This window comes from Protopterus annectens, chromosome 4.part1, assembly GCF_019279795.1.
Source record: "Protopterus annectens isolate FY-2018-M chromosome 4.part1, PAN1.0, whole genome shotgun sequence".
Lineage (NCBI taxonomy): Eukaryota > Metazoa > Chordata > Ceratodontiformes > Protopteridae > Protopterus > Protopterus annectens.
The window spans coordinates 797,017,035-797,038,174 of record NC_056734.1 but is presented as its reverse complement, the minus strand read 5'-3'; positions in this window follow the sequence as shown (position 1 = coordinate 797,038,174).

Below are 21,140 nucleotides of genomic sequence, written 5' to 3'. Positions count from 1 at the left end.
TGGCTGTCAGAAGATACGCACTTTCAATACCACATATCAGTTCTCAACACACAGATACCTGACAGTGCCTGGCACACTCTATATATAAAACCATGTTTTGCACAGCAACAAAGTTATAACAGTATGTAAGACTATACAACAGTACATGGCTCACTGTATGTGTCACAATGCACCAACTTACCACAGGAGGTATATATCACACTAATGCATTATGAAATATGTAATCCATTGCAAGGAATGTAAAGTCCACTGACAGTATTACCAGTATACCACACTAGTCATTGATGGTGGACCCCTGCCTAACATATGTATACATTTGTTAATATAGGTGGCATACTGCTGTACTAGACTATACATGTTGCTAGATACACAGTTACATCCTGTAACACACATATGACTGAGGCCATGGTGCAGGCATACCCACACACACAGCAGACATACATAACAGACACAAAGGTATTGCAACCCAGGTGACCTTTACCTGTGTGCCTTACAGTACTGTGTGTCAGTAGTTACCAGACCTTATGCCTGAGGTATGTAATCTGTGAGGACTACAGGGAACACACATAACAGTTGTTCCAATAAATGTGCATGTACACCATACTGTGCTGTTTAGGCATACAGTTTCAGGTAGTACTAAAGTTCATACAGGAGTTGGATTCACCAGCATTAACACCCAATAAGCATACATGTACTGCTTTAGCCTACAATGGGACACCCCATTCGACAACTAGGGACTATGTCAGACCGTATGGCATACTGCTTTTTCTGCCTAAAAATTGCATACACATCTTTTGCTGGGATCACAGCTAGGACATATAATACCATGACTGAGACAGTTTCCCATTAAGCTATCACACATATACCGAACTCTGACACATTCACCAACACATTTACCATCACACTCAGTCAATCTCACATATCGATTATTGCAACAAGTACATGTGGGTGTGTATCTCTTCATAGGTAGGTAAGAGGCTATTGGCCCTAGGGCCTATAGACCTCTAGCCATACGCTACCCTGGCCTCTGACACACAGGTATTTAAATTACACGTGGTCCAGTCAAGCAGAGACACTGAGGTGATTTCCTGGGTGTATTCACTATCTCCCATACAATCTCCAGGATTATTTATGATGACTGCTAATTAGAAGTTTTGTTTGCTATGGATAGTTGATTAGTTCCAGAGTATGGGATGTCTCTGAGATTGGAATCTATCCCTCCAGTATGTGCTGTTTATTGTGGTCAAAGGGTTTGGGTCCCTAGAGCATGTAGCTCGTACAGATTGTGAGCTGCTTATGAGGAGCATGTTCAACAGATCTGGGTTTGACATAGCTTAGTATGTCAGTCAGGGGTCACCTCTGGGTAGGTGGTATGTGACACAGTCTAGTTGTGGGTTTGTTTGACGGTCTGCATAGGGCATCTGTTTGACGTCGGTATCACTCTTTGCAAGGTATGTCTGTGTCCTTTCCACTTGCTGTAGATGTCTTGTGAGGTACATACCACATGGGGCATTGTACTCTATACCGGGTTTTATGTGTGTGCTGTAAAGGAGAACACTGACCTATTTTTCCCTGGATGACACACTTTTTGTGATGATGTGTGCCACGTAGATGGATTACATGACTAGACTGACACTGTGACTATCGAAGGGGAGACTACTGTTCACCTGTGACCCATGGTCTCTTATCACACCTTCGGTGTTGAGTAGACTGCCACCTATGTGGTAGTTCATGGGTACTGAGTCTTTTAATGAGGGATGCCAATACAGTGTCAACATTGAGCTTGAGTCCATGGCTTTGTCACCAGGCATCTGTTGCAGTAATTATGACCCTGTCTGTCTCTCTCTCTCTATGTATACATATATATATATATATATATATATATATATATATATATATATATACACACACACACACACACATACATATAAACATCCATTGCTGTACATATAGATATTCATATAGGCACATATACAGTCCACATGTCATGGTGGGTATATCAAGTATGGGAAGGTTGTGACATATACAGTTATGTCATAACATTGCACAGTGTTGTGCAGAATGCGTTGAAGGTGTTCTCAGCCCATTTAGCTTTAGCAAGCCTCACTGGCTGCAACACTGCAAACCTGATGAACCATACCCACAGCGTTTAACCACCACATGTCATATACCAGCACTGTATGCTGTCTGGTCTGCCACACATTACAACCTACATAGAAATATGCACATAACATCCTTCAACAACATATATATATATATATATATATATATATATATATATATATATATATATATATATATATATTGCGGTATGTCCCTTGCTCAATGTACATGTACAGATGCTAATATATCTAACACGGACAGATCACTCCATATGTGTGTTCCATACACACACACAAGGACACACTGTTGTAAGTACATGTACCTCACGGCTGACCTGTTGGGCCTTGCTGCAACATGAATAGGTGCTAGAATCCGCCACATAACACAAGCACTCAGGTCACTCCACAGCAAGTACAAGTATGACTCAGTCATTGTCCATGCAAGTGTGAATGACCTGAGACGTACCTCCCTGGACTACATGAAAAGAGGCATAAAGGAGCTCTCAGATTATGTAGCCCAGGCTGGTATGACCCTGACCCTGAGCAGTATCCTACCTTCACCAAGAATGATGCCACAATACAGAGACAAAATGATCAGTTTTAATAAATGGCTTTATTTCTGGTGTCATTCTATGGGGATCCAATGTCTGGCTGCCTGGAATGACATGCTTGACAAGCCACGCTGCTTCACAAGGGATGGCTTGCACCTGTCACCCCTGGGTTTCCGGATATTGGCAAAGGCTCTTGCCACCCCCATAGTGCCTTTTTTAGACAAGGCTCAAATTCTAAACCCACCGCCCTAGAAAACAATAATGGAAAAAAACTAAGGGTAATGCTGCTCAATGCCAGAAGTCTAAATCTCAAGATGCATGCCCTCGAAGCCCTCCTCAGTATGGAGAACATCGATGTCTGCGCTGTGACTGAAACCTGGTTCAAGGCTCCTGAGAGCACCCCGGCACTATCAGGTTTTACCTCATATCATGCGTTCCGGCCCCAAAACCCGGACCGTACCACAAAAGGAGGGGGTGTATCCATATTCATCTAGGATACCCACACCTCCAGGCTGGTGGCAACTCACAAAGCATCAGAGACCATTCAGGTGCAATTAACCATAGGCAAAACTGCTCTACAGTTTGTAGCATGTTACAGGCCATCCTCTCAAACTCAGGAACCCCACACAGCCTTCCTGAAGACACTGGAGAGTATAAATGTCTCTCCAAACACCATCATATTGGGTGACTTCAACTACCCAAACATAGACTGGGAACATTACTCAAGCCCCAATACCCTAGCCCAAAGGTTCCTGGAGTTCATAAACTCAAATGCTATGGAACAACTTGTCACCATTCCCACAAGAGGTGAAAATATATTAGACCTGATCATCACAAACATGGGGACAAAATGCTCCACACCGGAAGTATATCCCTCATTGGTGAGATCAGACCATAAACTAATCTCACTGGAGATCCACATCCCACCCTCACCCCCAACAAAAGACCACAGTGAAGAACTTCTCAAAAGCCAACTTCACACTTCTTAAGACTGGTGTGGTATCCTTCAAGGCCCCTGAGCCATTGGAAACCACAACCCACACTGCTGAATCCCTTACAAATGCTTTCTGAGCACCTCCAGGATTGCATGGATCAAGCAATCCCAAATAAAATCAAGACCCTTTCCACCAAAGGCAAGCGCCCGATCTGGTGGACCCCAGCCATAAACAAACATTACAACAAGAGGAGAAAGCTACTACAAGATAGAGCAAAATCCCTAAAAGGGAAGACATCTCTGATCAATACTAGTAAAAAACTACGATCACTCATAAAATCATCCAAGGCCAACTTTGAGAGAAAAATCACCAAGGACTCAAAAGACAATCATAAGGCCTTCTTTAGCTATGTTAGAAATCTGGGTGGAAACTCCCAGATATGCTCAGAATTAGTCCAAAATGCTACAAAAATCACTGAACCCACAGACATTGCAAACATACTGGCAGACAGGTTCAGTGAAAATCCCCCCCCCCAAAAGGAGAAATATCTATCCCAGCAGAGTGTAGCCTCCCAATCATCTCAAATGCCCAGGTGAGAGCTGCTCTCTCTAAAGCTAAAAACACGGCATCAATGGGACCGGATGGTGTCCCCAGCTGTGTGCTACACGAACTCAATGAGGAACTAAACCCACACATAAGGCTGCTGTTTAATCTTAGCCTTACCACAGGATACGTACCCAAAGAGTGGCGTACGGCAACTGTGGTCCCACTCCACAAAGGCGGTGCTTCTATGGACCCTGGTAATTACCGCCCCATAAGCTTAACAAGCCTGGTCTGCAAAGCTATGGAGAGGATCATAATGGAACTCATAAATAAAGACATAGGGGACAGACATTGGATCCTACCCAATTCGGCTTTGTCAAGGGCAGATCATGCCTCTTGAACTTGGTCGACTTTTTTGAAACAGTCACCAAGGCCATTGATGAGGGTAAGGCAGTTCACACAGCCTACCTTGACCTTGCAAAAGCTTTACACAATACCCCCACTGGTATCATAGAAAAGCTCACCAGCTTAAATGTAAACCCATATGTCACAAGATGGGTTGCAAACTGGCTCAAGGACAGAACCCACAGGGTTAGAGTTGCTGGTACCATGTCAGACTCCAAGCCGGTCACAAGCGGTGTCCCACAGGGCTCAGTCCTGGGCCCCCTCTTGTTCGGCATCTACTTTTCAGAAGTGCAGGCAAACATAGGAGGATTGTGGCTGACAAAGTTTGCAGATGACTGCAAACTGGGCGCCATAGTTGAAAATCCATCAGACACAGATATCCTTCAGAGAGGTCTCATAGAAACGGATAACTGGTGCCAGAGCCATGGCCATAAGCTAAACACCAAAAAATGTATAGTCATACCCTTTGGTAAAAACAAGGTAACCCCAAGTTACCACATAGGTGGCAATCCATTAAGCACAGAAGAGGTTATCAGGGACCTGGGGTTCCAAGTTGACAGTAACCTTTCTTTTGACACTCACATTGCCAAAGTGGTTAGGAGGACCTTCTACATTGCCCACCTGATTATGAAGGGATTCACATCCAGATCAAGGGAGGTCATTGTTCCCCTGTACTCTTCACTTATCAGAACAATGATTGAGTACAATGCCCCATTCGGAATGTATCTTACCCGACACTTGCAGCAATTGTAAAGACCCCAAAAGTTCCTCACCAAAAGGATAAAGGGGCTCAAAAATATGCCATATGCTGCCCAACTGAAGAAACTCCAGCTCTATTCAGTCGCATACCGTCTGCTCAGAGGTGACCTGTGCCTGACATACAAGGCCATGTCCAACCCGGAATTAATGGACATGCTCCACCTCAAAAAATCCAAATCCACCAGAGCCACAAGAGCAAGAGACTTAAACCTCAACACAGATATAAATAGGACGTGCTGGAGGGACAGATTCATCACCCAGAGACTCCCTTTGCTGTGGAACAGAATCCCGGTCCATGTGAGACAGAGCACCTCGCTGGCTCTGTTCAAGAGGAATCTTGACCAGTGGATGGGAGATCATAGGTTTACCCCGGGGATCATCTCTGTATCACTGCTGGACAGTGGCACGGCAAACTAATGGGTATAGTATTCTTCAACCTAAGGGGTGGTGAAAGCCACACAACTCTGGCTAGGCTTATAAATGCCCTAGGGCAGATAGCCTAGTATGAACCTATGAACCTATGAACATGTGAGCACACAGTAATATTAGAGGGTGTATACATAGCTGCTAATGCTGAATTAGCATACTAGCCTGGTACAGCTGTTGCTAATGTTAAGCTACACATTAATATGACTATCATGCATTTGTTACTCTGTCACATCCATGTTTGCAAAACCGTATGGGCTACTACCCCAAATAGATAGTGTACACACTACTGTACAGAACACAGATAACATGGATCAGATGTTTGACATTTAATGCTGAACTACATATGTCACAGTCACATCCCACTGCACACAGTAACACACTCATTTCCCCATGCCAGTGGTTATGCTGGGCATCTGTGCATCGATACGTATTGCTGCCACATATCGATGATTCAAACTACATATTGTACTCTTCATTAACATCTACTACATTCCAGTAAACGCATAGCTGTTACATACCTTTCCTTTGTATGTGTTTGTATATGTTGCCGTATATCCTGGTATACTTTTTTTTACCAATATACGTTTTGCTTTCGATATCTCTTTTACTGTTCAATAATTTTTTTAAATATATTTATATTTCAGAATATATTGTTTTCAATATTTTTTTCAATGTTTTTTTCAGTTTTTTTTCTATATTTTTTCTTTCACATTTTTTTCCAATATATTTTATTTCAATGATATTTTTCAATATAGTTTATTTTCAATATATTTTTTCAATATAATTTCTTTTGTCAGTATACTGTTTTTTTTCAATATATTCTTTTTGTTATATTTCTTAACTTTACATCACTTTTTCTTTTCTTTTTTTCTCCCCCCCCCCGTACCTGCAATGGAATGATTGCATGTGTGGACAGCAAGCACAGACTGCTTTTATAGGTATCTGCACATATGCATGTGATGGTCTCTGTACCAATTGGTGGCCACCATTTGGCAATTGCATGCAGCCTGATGTGTGCAGTACTCAGTGACATAGCAACCCAGTGCTATAAATTGCTAGGTCAGGTAGGCGTAGCCCTTTCAGAATTCCAGAGTGGGGACCATGTTTGTTTGCTGTGGACACCATTGTGTAACTCAGAAGGTTGGTATACTTCTTCTAACTGTTGCTAAGGGTGTAGCCAGTTATTTGTATGTTGTACTCAGACCTGAATGTTGCCTCATCCAGTACACAGTTGACAGTGTAGAATTGTACTCACCCCTAGAAATGCTAACACAAGATACATGGGAGTATGGAGTTTCTTTACAACATCCACAATTAGCTGCCATACATATGTAGTTATTGCGATGTTTTCATTTGGCACATGAACTGTTTGTGCTTTTTATTTTGTTGACATTATCACAGGATGCTCATGAAACTGGACAATTCCAGTATGAGTATGCCTACCTACATCCTTGCTGTACCTTGAACACACTGGTATTTTGTACATTTGTGTGGGGATTGTCTTGCTATGATACTGTGTGGGAGTTGTGAAGTGCTGCTGTAACACTATTTACTGCTAGAATGTCTGGTTCTGTTATCACTGTCATGTAATGCAATTCCACAACAACTGCTGGTAAAGTTCCACAGAACAGGTTTTGTGTTATGGCATTCCTATCTTTCCTTTACATTCACACATTCTGATGCATGATATATATATATTTCAGCAACATCCTGCTGTATATCTACTGTGGCCTAGTGGTACTTCATGCAGTCTAGTGTGTCCAAGGTCAGGGGTTCGAGACTGACAGTGGTGTTTTATTTTGCTGCAGAGCAGAACAAGGCCCCTCATATGCAAGGTGACTAAGGCAATTTTAAGCAATTGTAAGTGGGTTTGCGTGGGTTTGCATGACGCTTAGCAATACTTAGCTAAGCGCACACATGCGCACACTCGCTCAAACCCACTTACTGCTGCTTAAAAGTGCTTACTCCCGCTAACCCCTGTGCTCATTTCTTTGAAAGAAAAGAAAATGGGGAGATAGGAAAGTGGTGAAAAGGGGCACAAAGAGGGAAAGACAGTAGGGAAAACAGCTCAGGATGTGCAGGATGGGTGCAGAGAAGGTCCATAGCTGCCCATTTCTTTAACAGCAACAGCTGTGCATATACTAGTAATTTGGAGAGCATTTTGAAACCTTCCACCCCTGAGAGATGGGTGAGGACAACAAAGTATGTTGTACTGCCAATTGAATTTCAGTTTCTGTGTCCAGCGGACATTTGTGCAAAATGGACAGCAATGTATGGGGTGTAATTTTTTTGTGGGAGCAGATTACCCATTTTTTTTTTCAGGTGAGAGTGGAATGTGGGGCAGGGGAAGTAGGTATGTTTTCGGAGGTAGGTTGGGGAGGTAAACAGACAAGACAAACAAGATGCATGCAGGGGCGGAATATGACACATGGGGTGGACGAACACAATTGATGGGGAAGGATGTTTGGAAATCGCAAGCCCATGAGCCCACAGATGGTAACAGTGGAACTGAGATCCCCACCCATGGGCAGTCACCACTGCACCTTCACTGCCCGGAGGGTGGCTGTGCTGGGGGCTGCATAGGAGGGGCAGGCTCACCAGTGAGTTACGCCACTCTTGCCTCGAGCTGGTGTAGGGGATCAGTGACTGAACACTGGATCTCCCTACGCACCACAGCCCGGACCATTTGGAGGGTGACAGGTGGCCCTCCTCTGGCCACGCTTGCATGGGGAGGACAAGCCCCATCCTCTGCAGCGCTTCCACCTGAAGGTGGCACAGGGCCAATGGATGAGGAGGTCCCGGGCTGGTCACCGGATCTGCTGGTGCCAGGTGCCATCGCCAGCTGAGGTGGGACAGGTGGGTCCGCTGGGACTGGCCTTCCCATACGTTCTGTGTTTAGGTGAATTTAATGACAATATAGCCAGCAGCATTCCAAATTAGTTGTAACAGCATGCAGTAATATTCCCATTAACCTAACACACCAGAGTTCCAACAGTTGATCAGCAAGCATAACACATGCATATATTGAATGACAGTGGACATTCCAACAGCATGCAGGAATGAATGGTGGCAACATGCCACCAAGATTGTGGTGTTTGAACAGGGCACATGCATCAAAGTTATGCAGATATTTATAAACCAATAGGACATATGTTCCAACAAATGTTTTGAGATTACACATACCCACTGAGGTGTGGAATTGCATTGTTTATGCACATACAGTAGGGTGTAAAAAGATACGTCCATTAACAACTTATATGAACTTATAGTTTACACTACATTCCTATTGACTGCAGGTATATATCCCCTACATGTATTATTACACTAGGCAATGTGCATTACTTTGTGGGATGTGTTTTGCTAGTTCCTTATGTACCTGACCTGGATCTGTTTTACAAGCTGTCCAGGATGCAGATGTTACTGCTACGTATTTATATATTTTATTTATATTCATATGTCTACATATCTGGATGTGTTCAGGTGACATTACCACTTAAATTTTAACAGCCCCCTACGTTTCTAGCAGCACACTGACATTTCCGGTGCACACAACTACAAGCTACTCATGTGCCAGGTTTACCTATACATGCCAGGCTTGATACCACAGTTGGGGACTGTATATATGCTTAAGAGATACTGGCACTCCCTTCGTACTCTTTCTATGGGCCTACCCAAGTGTGGGTTGACAGTGCTTAATACAACACTACTATTTCTATACTGCAAGAGTACATCAACGTTTCAAAGGAAGTGACACGGGCACACTACAGGAGTTATACCTTTATTAATTACATTACACACTGTGGGTCGACAGCGCTTAATACAACACTACTAGTTCTATACTGCAAGAGTACATCTACATTTCAAAGAAAGTGACACGGACACACTACAGGAGTTATACCTTTATTAATTACATTACACACTTTTTCTAGTGGCTCTCTCATTTATTTGTTATTACAGTGCATGTAGACATCTTATTCAAAATGTATTATATCTTCATTTATGGTTTACAACACTCTTTTTCTGGCTCTCTCACTTATTCTATATAACAATACATGCAGAGAAATAATTCAGGACTTATTATACCTTTATTAATGGGTTACAACACTCTTTTTCAGGGTCTCTCACTTATTTTACATAACAGTTCATGCAGAGAGGTTATTCAAGTATTATTATACCTTTATTTTTTGGTTGAGACACTTTTAGCCAGGCTCTCTCACTTATTTTACATAACAGTACATGCAGAATAATTACTAACCTGCCTGGTGGCACAGCCTTAGCAGCCTATCTGCATAGGCTTGCTGATTCACAGCACGGACACCTGCAGCTGTGAAGTAAATGAAGTGATATTGAGACATATACCTATCCATACTATCGACTACACTAGCAATTTTTACATACTTCAGTCCATGGCTACCTACTCAGTAGTGGGGCATTTTGCATCCCATGGGCCTCCCATATCCATTGGTTCAGTAGGTCCTGCTTGCATCTCATCAGGTCTGCATGGTGATGTCTAACCTGCTCACCAGTCCGAGGGACGTCTGTGGCACTGGTGAGTTCATGTGTGAGACGATTCCAGGCCTCCGCTTTGTATTCCGTGCCCTGGAACTGGCCCTTCAGGAGTCTAGTATCACGACGATGGACGAGGAGCCAAACCATCAGTTTTGACTCCTCAATGCCCCACCGTTGCACTCAGAAGTGAGAGCCCTCTCCAAAACCAGCCATTGCTGCCTGCAGATGGGAGCTGCAACCAGTTATGGCAAGTATTCCAGCCTATGGAGCTTAAATATGCCTCATTTCCCACACTTATTTGTGATTGGCCAGATTTGAAAGTTCTCAACTGAGTGCACATCTGCTTAGCACTGGGTAAACTTTGATTCATATGTATATGTGTGTTGACAGTCCATGTACATCAAATGCTGTCATGGCTTAGTGGATTAGTACTGTGATTATGGTGCAAACTATCCCGGGTTCGAGACCTGTCATTGCTTTTTTATTTTACTACTGGCCTGACTGGTAGGGGGTGTGGCTGGGTTTAGCCGACTTTGCTCAACTTTTCCCAACATTGCTCGACGTTGCTCTACATTGCCCGACATTGCCTGACTTTGCGCTAGTTACCGCGTGCGCACTTCCACGCAGACATGTTTGGTTTTCACTGGTTGGCGCGATGCGCAGCTCTGCGCAAAGCTATTGTGCTAGTTAAAGCAGTGCTTAGCTATGGGCAATTATTCTTAAATGTGCTTAATACTGGTAAACCTTGCTTATCAGTGCTTCACATTACTTAAGATAGGTTACTTATGCATTCATTATTATGCATGACCGTTTCACTTTCTTATATATTTAAAATATCATTCACTACTACATAGGCCATTTCGATGCATTTTAATATAATTTAAAAGGTAAATGTCAGGAATTATTTTTATGCAAGGATTTCCTACAGAAAATGGAAAGGGGAGTGGTGGGCTTGAACCGGGAATGCCTCCTCTTTGTGTGAAGGCTCTACCACTACACTATTGCTATTTGGCTTAATTTGCATATAAGTGGTTTATTATCATCTTCGATGACTAAACTGCTAACTGTAATTAAGCAATGGGCACACCCGCACACACACGCACAAATACGGGCAGCTATATGGTGAATAATAAAAAAAAAATTGTTTGACATTTTATTTCATTTGTACAGGGCTTTGTAATGTGGGGGAGTGTAGTGTTGGGGGTATACACATTTGAGCGGACTCGCTCATATCTGCTGACATTTGCAGAGTTAGGCACTTGCAGGGGCATGGATATTTGGACTGCTCGGCAGTCTGACATGCCCCCTGCACTCCTACACACTCTATGTTAGCCTGGGAGTTGATTCAGTGCGCCCTCATGCATATGCATGACGCGCTGATGTTTAACTCTTAGACGGCAGTCTCCGAGTAGGACTTTGTTCGTCCTACATGGAGGACTACTGAATCCCTCCAGCTATCTTGCTTGATATTTACTTTTGAAGTCTCACCACCCAGCTTGATATTTAGTCATACTGTTAAGAATGAGATAATTTGTTTATCCAGCACCAACAGCACAACATATGGCCAGACAGATTGAGAAACACCCCACCCCAAATAAAAAGAAAAAACAAGAAAATAAAATAATGAGGTGAGAGGATATAGAAATACCAGGAAAAGGACCAAGTGACACTCATTTTACATTGGACAGACTACTGGGAAATCAGAAGTAAATGAAACATGCTGCATTATTCAGTTTAATTTCCCTAATAGATAAAAGAGATGTAGATATAACTTTAGCAAACAGGAAGTGCATGATTATCAGATGTATTTTACTTCGAACTGTGGCATGACATTGATGTGGTGAAGAAAATAGTTGCAGCCTTGAAGCTGGAATTGACTTTTTGCCAAAAAAAGTTACATTCTATTCTAAGAAAAAAATGGCATGTTGACAGAATGATTACCTAACATTTAAACAACCGAGCCCAGAAGCTTCCATATGGCTGCAAACAGACTTGCATATCTCAGTGATTGTGATTGTTCATCTGTCGCATCGAATAATATTGCTAATGATGTTTTCTTTCATGTGTAATTCACGAAAAAGATGTGTAAAACTGTATTAATAAGTAGAAAACAAAATGATTAACAAAGCTATTTTCTTTGCAGGTTTGACAGATGACATACTTTTGCTCTAAAAGCACGTTTATCAATGGAATGTCTAAACAAGTAAACATAAAAAGTTGGTGATTATATTTTAGCATGTTAAAGAACTGTTGCTAAATGAGCACATCATTTTATTAATGCATTTATATTAATGCTATTAAGTGCAAGAAGCAAAGTGATGTGCAAAAGGGTGATGTAGTTCTGTTAAGGTGATTTTATAATAGATGCCATCAGTGAGGTTTGGCTCTGTGTCCCCTAAAAACATGAAAATTAAGTTTTATAAAATGCTGCCTTTTAGGCCTCAGCTAACAGTCTGGCATTCTTCCATACTCCTTGAGCATTTTACATAAATGTCAGTTAAACAAGCACTAAAGTATTTTCCAAGATTAGTTAATGACCTGGATTTTTTAGCATTAGTTGCAATGATCAAGAATCCTTTTTTAATAGCAAACTATGGTGAGACTTGTATTAGCTCTTGGAGCAAGTCTCGACATAGAAATGAACAGAGAGCCTCTGAGAAGTTCAAGCCACAAGCATGAGATTTATTTATATTTGTTTAATGGTGTAGTACAGTGATCAGTGCTGACTGATTTCAGGCTCAGCTCATATTTGTGCAGCAATGTACATACTTCAAGACAACGGCACTAGCAAAACACTCATTCTTCTCCAGAACGGGCGTAGCCAACTGCATCAGTCAGCAACTATAGGGAGTACATGGCTTATTGTGTGTGGGGGCTCCAGGACCATATACAGAGATATGCATATAGTATGATAAGAAGGTTGAGCCTCCATAGTATATATGACTGTTAACTAGATTCAGTCTTGTGAATTCCACAGAGTAACATATAGCCCCATTAGATGCCATGTTTTGCTCTTAGGTTTAAAGTTATAAGCATCACCACTATCACAGTGAAGCAATGTCTTCAAAACTGCACAATCAAGGAGAATGAACTGTACACGTAGCGTGTACAACCAGGGCACAGGTGTTGCAGATAAGCGGTATCAGGAACAGCTCTGGGAGAGACTAGTGTAGGATGTAAAAGTTGTGAGCAGGTGTGAAGTCATTATGAAAACTGTGATTGGAAGTTATCAGAATGATAATATATGCAAAGGAAATGACACAGAGCACCATAACTCACACAGATACATCAGTGCAGTTGGATCACCCATAATGAAATGTCTAATATAGGTCAAGAAATGTTTGGCATTGCTTTTTGGCTAGAAAGTTCTTCCCCCTACTATCTTAGGTGGCCTGTCAGCAACTATGCACGTGTCAGTAGGGGAAGCACTATATTAATAATGTTCATTATAATAGACAGTAGCACACATACAACCGCATAAAGAAAGAGAAGGGCAGACACAGTCCCACCTGTATATCTGTCCCTCCAGTCATGACTATAGTGCTCACAACTTCATGGAAATGGGCTATCTCATGGAAGGACTGCATGATATTAATTCTCTTGTCTATTGTCCTTGAGGAACAGGTATGCTGCTGCACATATTATATCATTATTGATATGCCAATGAAATGATTTTGCATTTGTGAGTTTGATTAATGGAGTATCCCCAACATGTCTCCTGAAGGTCAATGGAAGGTACCATAACTAAGATAGTTAATGCCACACACCTTTTGTCTTGTCAGGAATGGGCACATTTTGCATTATCATTGATAGCTCTTGTAGGTAACACAGTTTGACTGTATATACTACCGTACCTCTGTCTACTCAGAAGTGGTCCTCCACCTGTCTGATTTCTGTGGATGTTACTAACAAATGCTTTTGCACTTCTACTAGAGTCCCTAATATACCTCCTGTAAAGTACATCACAAATCCTGGCTTTCAATCATGATATTTAGTTAAGCATGGCTGTGCAGTGCGATGCTTTTTTACATCTCTTAATTATTGCCCTATTTTGGATTCCTTCATTTGCATATTCCACATGACTCACTTTCATGGAGTTTCTTATTTTTGTATCATTATGTAGTCATTTGCATATCTTGCATATTGTGATATTAAGACCCTGGATCGTTTTACAATTTATGCCCTTGAATCATCCACATCCAGTGCATTGCTGTTGCACATGCTATTTTGCATTATACACTGCTTTAATCTCTTTGAATATCTCTCCATATATATTAGTTGACCCTGATTTCTAGTGTATCATTCATTTTGCCTCAAACTGTTGCTCAGTTCTTCATAACTTTTGAGATTTTGTGGCGAAACTGTGATGTTTAATGTCACTAAACACCATCCATCAACACAGTTAGAAAGACAGATATTGTCCTTAAGAAAATACAAGTTAATACAAGTACTTTTATGCCAATGTTTTAGGTTCTGAATAATGATGATAAAGATTTGTCTCTAACTCTGGACCTATGTCCTTTAATTTTTTTTCAGCTTTATACATTTCTGACAGGTAAATTTACCCAAGACGACATAGCTTGAATGTGACTGGAAGTGTATGCCTTATTTTTTTAATAAATTTTCTTATGGAGTGTTTCCCTAACTTATTTTGCATCTTTAAAGACTAACTCATTAGCAAGGTGCACCTGCTGAAAGTGCAGTATTTGTTTAACTAAACTTGACCTACTGATAAATTCTGAGATGTTTCTATATGCATCAATGGTAAAAATTAATCAAAAATTATGTACTTGTCCTACCCCCCTCATTCCACATAGATACATGCACCATAACCTTGACCACACCTAGCAATCTTATTTTCAGGTCTGATTTACCCCTGCACAGGATGTCCCTAGTTTTTAGTTAGGTCCCTATTTTCAGGCTTGATTTATCCCTTGACAGAATATTTGGAATCCCCCTCATCACATATGATTTTTGAAGTTGTACACTAAAACAATCACATGACATGATAAACATACTAGTGGCAAGAATAATTTAAAAAGAAGACACACATGTTGCATCTCCCTCTTTCTGAAGCAAAAATAAATTACCTTATGTGACAGAATTTTGCAATACATTTTTAGTGGAAGTGGGAAGAGTTATGTGTTACTTGGTATTCAAATTTATGCAAATTAGATGTCCAGAGTTTCATCTGGATTTTTCTACTTTTCAAGGGCCTTTGTTCCTGTCTTAAAGTTTTGCAGGTTGAGAGGTATGACTTTGATACACCACAATACATAATCATACCCTCAGATCTACGTAATGACTGATGGAATGTATCCCACAGTATAAAACTATCACATACTTTATACAATGAATTTGCTTCATACATGGCTTGTTCTGCCTGTTATAAAAATTAGCCATGTCCTGATGCTCTCTATAATGAAATACCATCACTGGGTTCAAAATATTTAAGACACAGCAGGAAGTACAGAGAGATAAGTGGTGTATCCATCATTAACGAAGATATTATATGCTGTTTTTTTCTGCTGTTTCATATCAGAAATTCATCAGACAGAAGGTTGTCTTTCTCTAAGTGTATATTGTTGCAAATGAGCAAACAGCTAAGTTTATTTTTTTTTTCTGTTCTTCCCAACATCCAGTGATAGTGCAGAAGAGTTACTGCAGACACTTACAGCTAACATTAAAATGAAATGGTGATCATGGCAGAGTTCAGGAATGACATTAAATGATCCTCAGATCCATTTTAATATCAGACAACATAGATTTGTAGATTGGCAAATCTAATTATTCTACTTACCAGAAAAGATAAAACCCATGGCACAGAAGTCATATTAACAATATTGTAGTTCTGTACTAACAATAATGTAATTCTATAGTACTTCTATAACATTATAGTTTACAAAAATCAATGACCACCTGCTTACATTTTATGTCTGACTTCAATAAAAGATCCGAATAGCACATCACTAATTACAACTTTTTTTCCAGAATCTTCAGAATATTCATTATCAGAGCCTTCAGGCTTACACTGAGATGTCAGGATTGGACTGCTCTGATCATTGTACCCCATATCTTTGATGCTAAATATTTCTGCTTTACTTATCTGTCATTTCTCATTAACTTAGCCTCCATAAGGCAACACCAAGACAAATCTAAGTAGTTACCTGATTCACACAAGAAAATAAGGAACAAATGTCTTGCAGAGACAAAATGTATCTTCAGCATGACCAAAACAAAATGAAAGCCTCTTTTAACCTATTTAGATGATCTGGAAAACCAAACAAACAGTGCCTTCCAAACCAAAATCTGGGGGTAAATCCTATTCCAGTGGCTGGGAAACCAACTCAAAACATCCTCTGTGAAAAACCTCACCAGTCTAAAACTCATGGCTTACAGGGAAAAAAAATAGTAGTGTCCCTGCTGAAGTGCCATGTTCTCCAAAGGATTATAGCAGTGGAAAGGTCCTTTGCAGTATCACACAACAGAAAGGTGGTTAGAAATTAAAGTAGGACTCTCAATCCTAGTTTATACATGATGACATCTCTTTATTTGTAAATACTGCTTTACAGACAGATCTGCCTTCTAACAACTTTCTCATTCACTCTTCAACCCCTTCAAGTTAACATTATCAAAATAGTTTTGCTGACATTGAAGCCAGTATCGCTGTCTGCTGATTTCCGACTAGTTCATTTCTAAAGGTGGTCATTCTATCATTCTTTCCAACCTTTTTTTTTTTTTTGAAAAACAAACATATATGGGATAACATGCATCCAAAGGCACCAATAATAATTCATTCACATGCAGGTAATCTTTCAATAAAACACAATAAATGTCCTTCTTTCTAATTTTGTGAAATTTAGGGGAAATGTTTGCACTCTCAAGTTTAACACCTACTGATTCCCAACATAAATTTTGTCCTGGGCTAGAAATTAGACATCTGCCCCTACAAAACTTATGCATGATATACTTAATCATGGCCATGTTATCTTTATTTTGCCTCTTGGCCTGCCAGAAGTATTTAACACTTTGACCACCAGTGTCATCTAAGAAGGCTGTCAGCCACTGAAGTATTAGTTAACATCTTTCCATAGTTCATAAACTATTCTGAAGGCAAATGTCAGACTGAAAAATAATACTTATTCTCCTGTCAGTCTCTGGGTTGTATGTCAGACCTTAAAGGCTTAGACGTCTCCCTTTTTCTTTTTATGAATAACATATGAAAAAACTTATTTGTAGCAGGTTAACCCGATATTCTGGTTTGTGATCACTGCACTGATGTGACAGTTCTGTGTCAGCTGATCAGTCAGTATATTAACTGTTTATGTCTGGTGTTCTAACACGGGTCTTTATCTTAATGTCTTCAAAACAAAATGTATGCTTTTTCTGTATGTAGCAATCTCTTCCATATACTCCAGATGTACTTATCACCTTCACAGAAAAAACTTTTCTTTAAGGTATGAAATTCTTTAAGCTTCTTGGGATCACCAAGGGAAACAAATCAAGTTTATTTATTTAATTATTTATTTGTCGGTCTGTTTCTTACTCACAAGAGACAAACAGAGCATAATCCATGTTAGAAGAGTATGGGTAACATGACTCCGGAATGAGTATAATATAGTATTACCACATTATACATAATTATATTACATTTTCTTTGATTCCATACTAAGATTATTATTGCAAAACATTGTCAATCTTGACATTTTACATAGCGGATACACTTTACATGTACCAGAACAGTTAAATGCTTTGCTTTCCTCATTCACAACCTTCTCATTTCTTCAGATGTACCAACTAACCTTCTCACAACAATCATATGTACACTTGAACTAGCCTGTAACAAAGCTGCATTATTTTGCTCTGGTATACCTTCCATTTCCCACTATTGCAAAGCTTCATATAAAATTGCCTGTCTAGAATTTCTTAACGGTTTGTAGCTCACCAAATTAATAATGCCTCACAAACTATTACACTTCAGTAATTGCCAAGCATTCTTAACAATTCTGACCGGACATATTCCCATTAGGCCTCTTTTTTTCACTTGTTTGACCTTGGTACAAGTCAGTCCTTTTATCAATAAAAAGCAAACTGATTTATTGCAAACATGGATATAGAAGAGCAATTAAGTCTTACCTAACTAATAACAACATTGTTAAATATAGTGTTGCCTGACATAACTAAATAGTCGCAATGTTACCTTTTCTTTTCTTCCAATTTATATCTCTCTCTTTTGCTGAAATTCTACAAAATTCTAAAAAAAAAACAAAACAAACAAAAAATAATAAAATGAATGAAAAATGTCTTCAGAATTTACAAAACATATATTTTCCTAAATTTCTTTTCCTTTTGTGAAAGATCATAGAAAAATCAATTTCTATAAGAAATGATCACTTATTTTGGCAAAAAAGTGAAGCCCAGTGCTTTGCATTGATTTAGGAATGGCTTTTACTGCAAAATGTCATGCTTCCTTAAAAAATGTCATATGTTTGGCAATTTAACAGGTGTCAACCTTACTTTTCAGCTTATACAATTTCTCTGTATTGCCCTCTTTTGCATAAACTGATTCATTACACTGGTCCCCGTCCTGTGTTTACTTCCTTTCTGTTTACTCACTGTTACAGCTCTCTATGATCACTATTATCATATTTCCTCCAATTGTTAAGTGTTACTCCCACCACCCACATCTGTACCACTCCTGCTTTTCCATCATACACAGTACCTCTTCCTGTTATAACTCATTCACTTGCTGTTTTGATACTTGTATAAAGCTTTTTTCTATTACATTAGCTGACCAATGAGAATTATAGCCTGCTTTGTATACATCTAAACAAACTATTAAAACAATTTCTTTTACTTTAATGTTATTGCTATACCCCACCCCACTGTCAGTGTGTATACTTTGTAAACAGGCATTCAGCTTGCATTTGTGTGGTAGAACACCAATTGTACTGACAAAAAGAACAATATTGCTAGTCATGCAGTGCTCCTATCTGTCTATCTATCTATCTATCTATCTATCTATCTATCTATCTATCAACATAACTGTCTATCTATTTATCAATCTGCCTGTCTGCCTGCATATTTGCCTGTCTATCTGTCTGTCTATCTAGTGTGTGTGTGTGTGTGTGTGTGTGTGTGTGTGTGTGTGTGTGTGTGTGTGTGTGTGTGTGTGTGTCTGCATTCAGTATACAGTATGAATGCGGTTGTGCTTGCTGATAAATTTGTTCTACTTTAGATACACCAAATACTGGAAAGCACAGTTTTTGCTCTAAAATTATTGTATGCCTGAAGCTCTTCTGCTAACCCTATGTTATTCTTGACACAGGCACCAATTTTCTCCTTTGAAGCTCTTCTTCTTATTCTAAATTATTGCTGACATGTACCTATTTCTTAATTGTCACAATACCCACTGTGTATGCTTACACATAGAGTATTATATGCACTGTGTATTCCTATGCAGAGAGTGTTATACTCACTGTGTATTCCTATGTAGAGGTTATTATACTCTCTGTGTATTCCTGTGCAGAGAGTGCTATACTCACTGTGTATTCCTATGCAGAGATTATTATACTCCCTGTGTATTCCTGTGCAGAGAGTGCTATACTCACTGTGTATTTCTATGCAGATATTATTATACTCCCTGCGTATTCCTGTGCAGAGAGTATTATACTCACTGTGTATTCCTATGCAAAGATCATTATACTCTCTGTGTATTCATGTGCAGAGAGTGCTATACTCACTGTGTATTCCTACGCAGAGATTGTTATACTCCCTGTGTATTCCTCTGCAGAGAGTATTATACTCCCTGTATATTCCTGTGCACAGTGTTATACTCACTGTATATTCCTATGCAGAGATTATTATACTCCCTGTGAATTCCTGTGCAGAGAGTGTTATACTCACTGTATATTCCTATGCAGAGAATATTATACTGACTGTATATTTCTCTGCAGAGATTATTATACTCAATGTGTATTCCTGTGCAGAGAGTATTATATTCACTGTGTATTCCTATGCAAAGATTATTATACTCCCTGTGTATTCCTGTGCAGAGGGTATTATACTCACTGTGTATTCCTATGCAGAGAGTATTTTACTCACTGTGTATTCTTATGTACAGAGTATTATACTGACTGTGTATTCCTATGCACAGAGTATTATATTCACTGTGTATTCCTATGCAGAGAGTATTATATGTGTCTATAGAAATTATACACATTTAGTATAGCAACCATACTACTATCATGCAAACTCTCCTGTTTCTTTTTGCCTAATTTCCAACTTCCATTTAAACTTTTAGTGCCATTCCCAACTACCAGTCTCTCTCCCATACTGCTTTGCACTATATACAGTCATAGTCACACCCCTCCCTAACAGCACCTATTATTCTACATTGTATCTTCTACCTTTCCCAAATAAACCATCACTTCTTCCCATTTTCCTACATTCTCATAATATAGCCTTGTAAACCTCCATTCCTTAAATTAAAAAGAAGATATTAGGACAACCTAACTCTCTTCCTTCATAGAACACACTTCTTTCCTACCTATTTTCTATCAGCTTTCATACTCCACCACCACTAAATATTCTACTGCCCTGAAACTTCTTTTTCCTTCTTGATCCCTACTTCTTCACTACCTGCCTCGGGTCAATATTAGAACACAGAACTTTCAAAATTTCGAGTGTTCTAACATCAACTCATTTTCAGCGAACAAAAATATTGAAGAAACAGAAAATCAAAATTTTTCCTAGGGAAAGAATTCAGCTGTCCATTCCGGTTGCTTTGGTATTTTCAGCGCTGTGGTGGAAAGTTACGGGTCGGGTTCAGGTAAGTGTGAGATTGTGTGGGTGTGAGGGTTAGGGCGGGTTAGGTGAGTTAGGGTTAGGGTGCGGGTCAGGTAAGT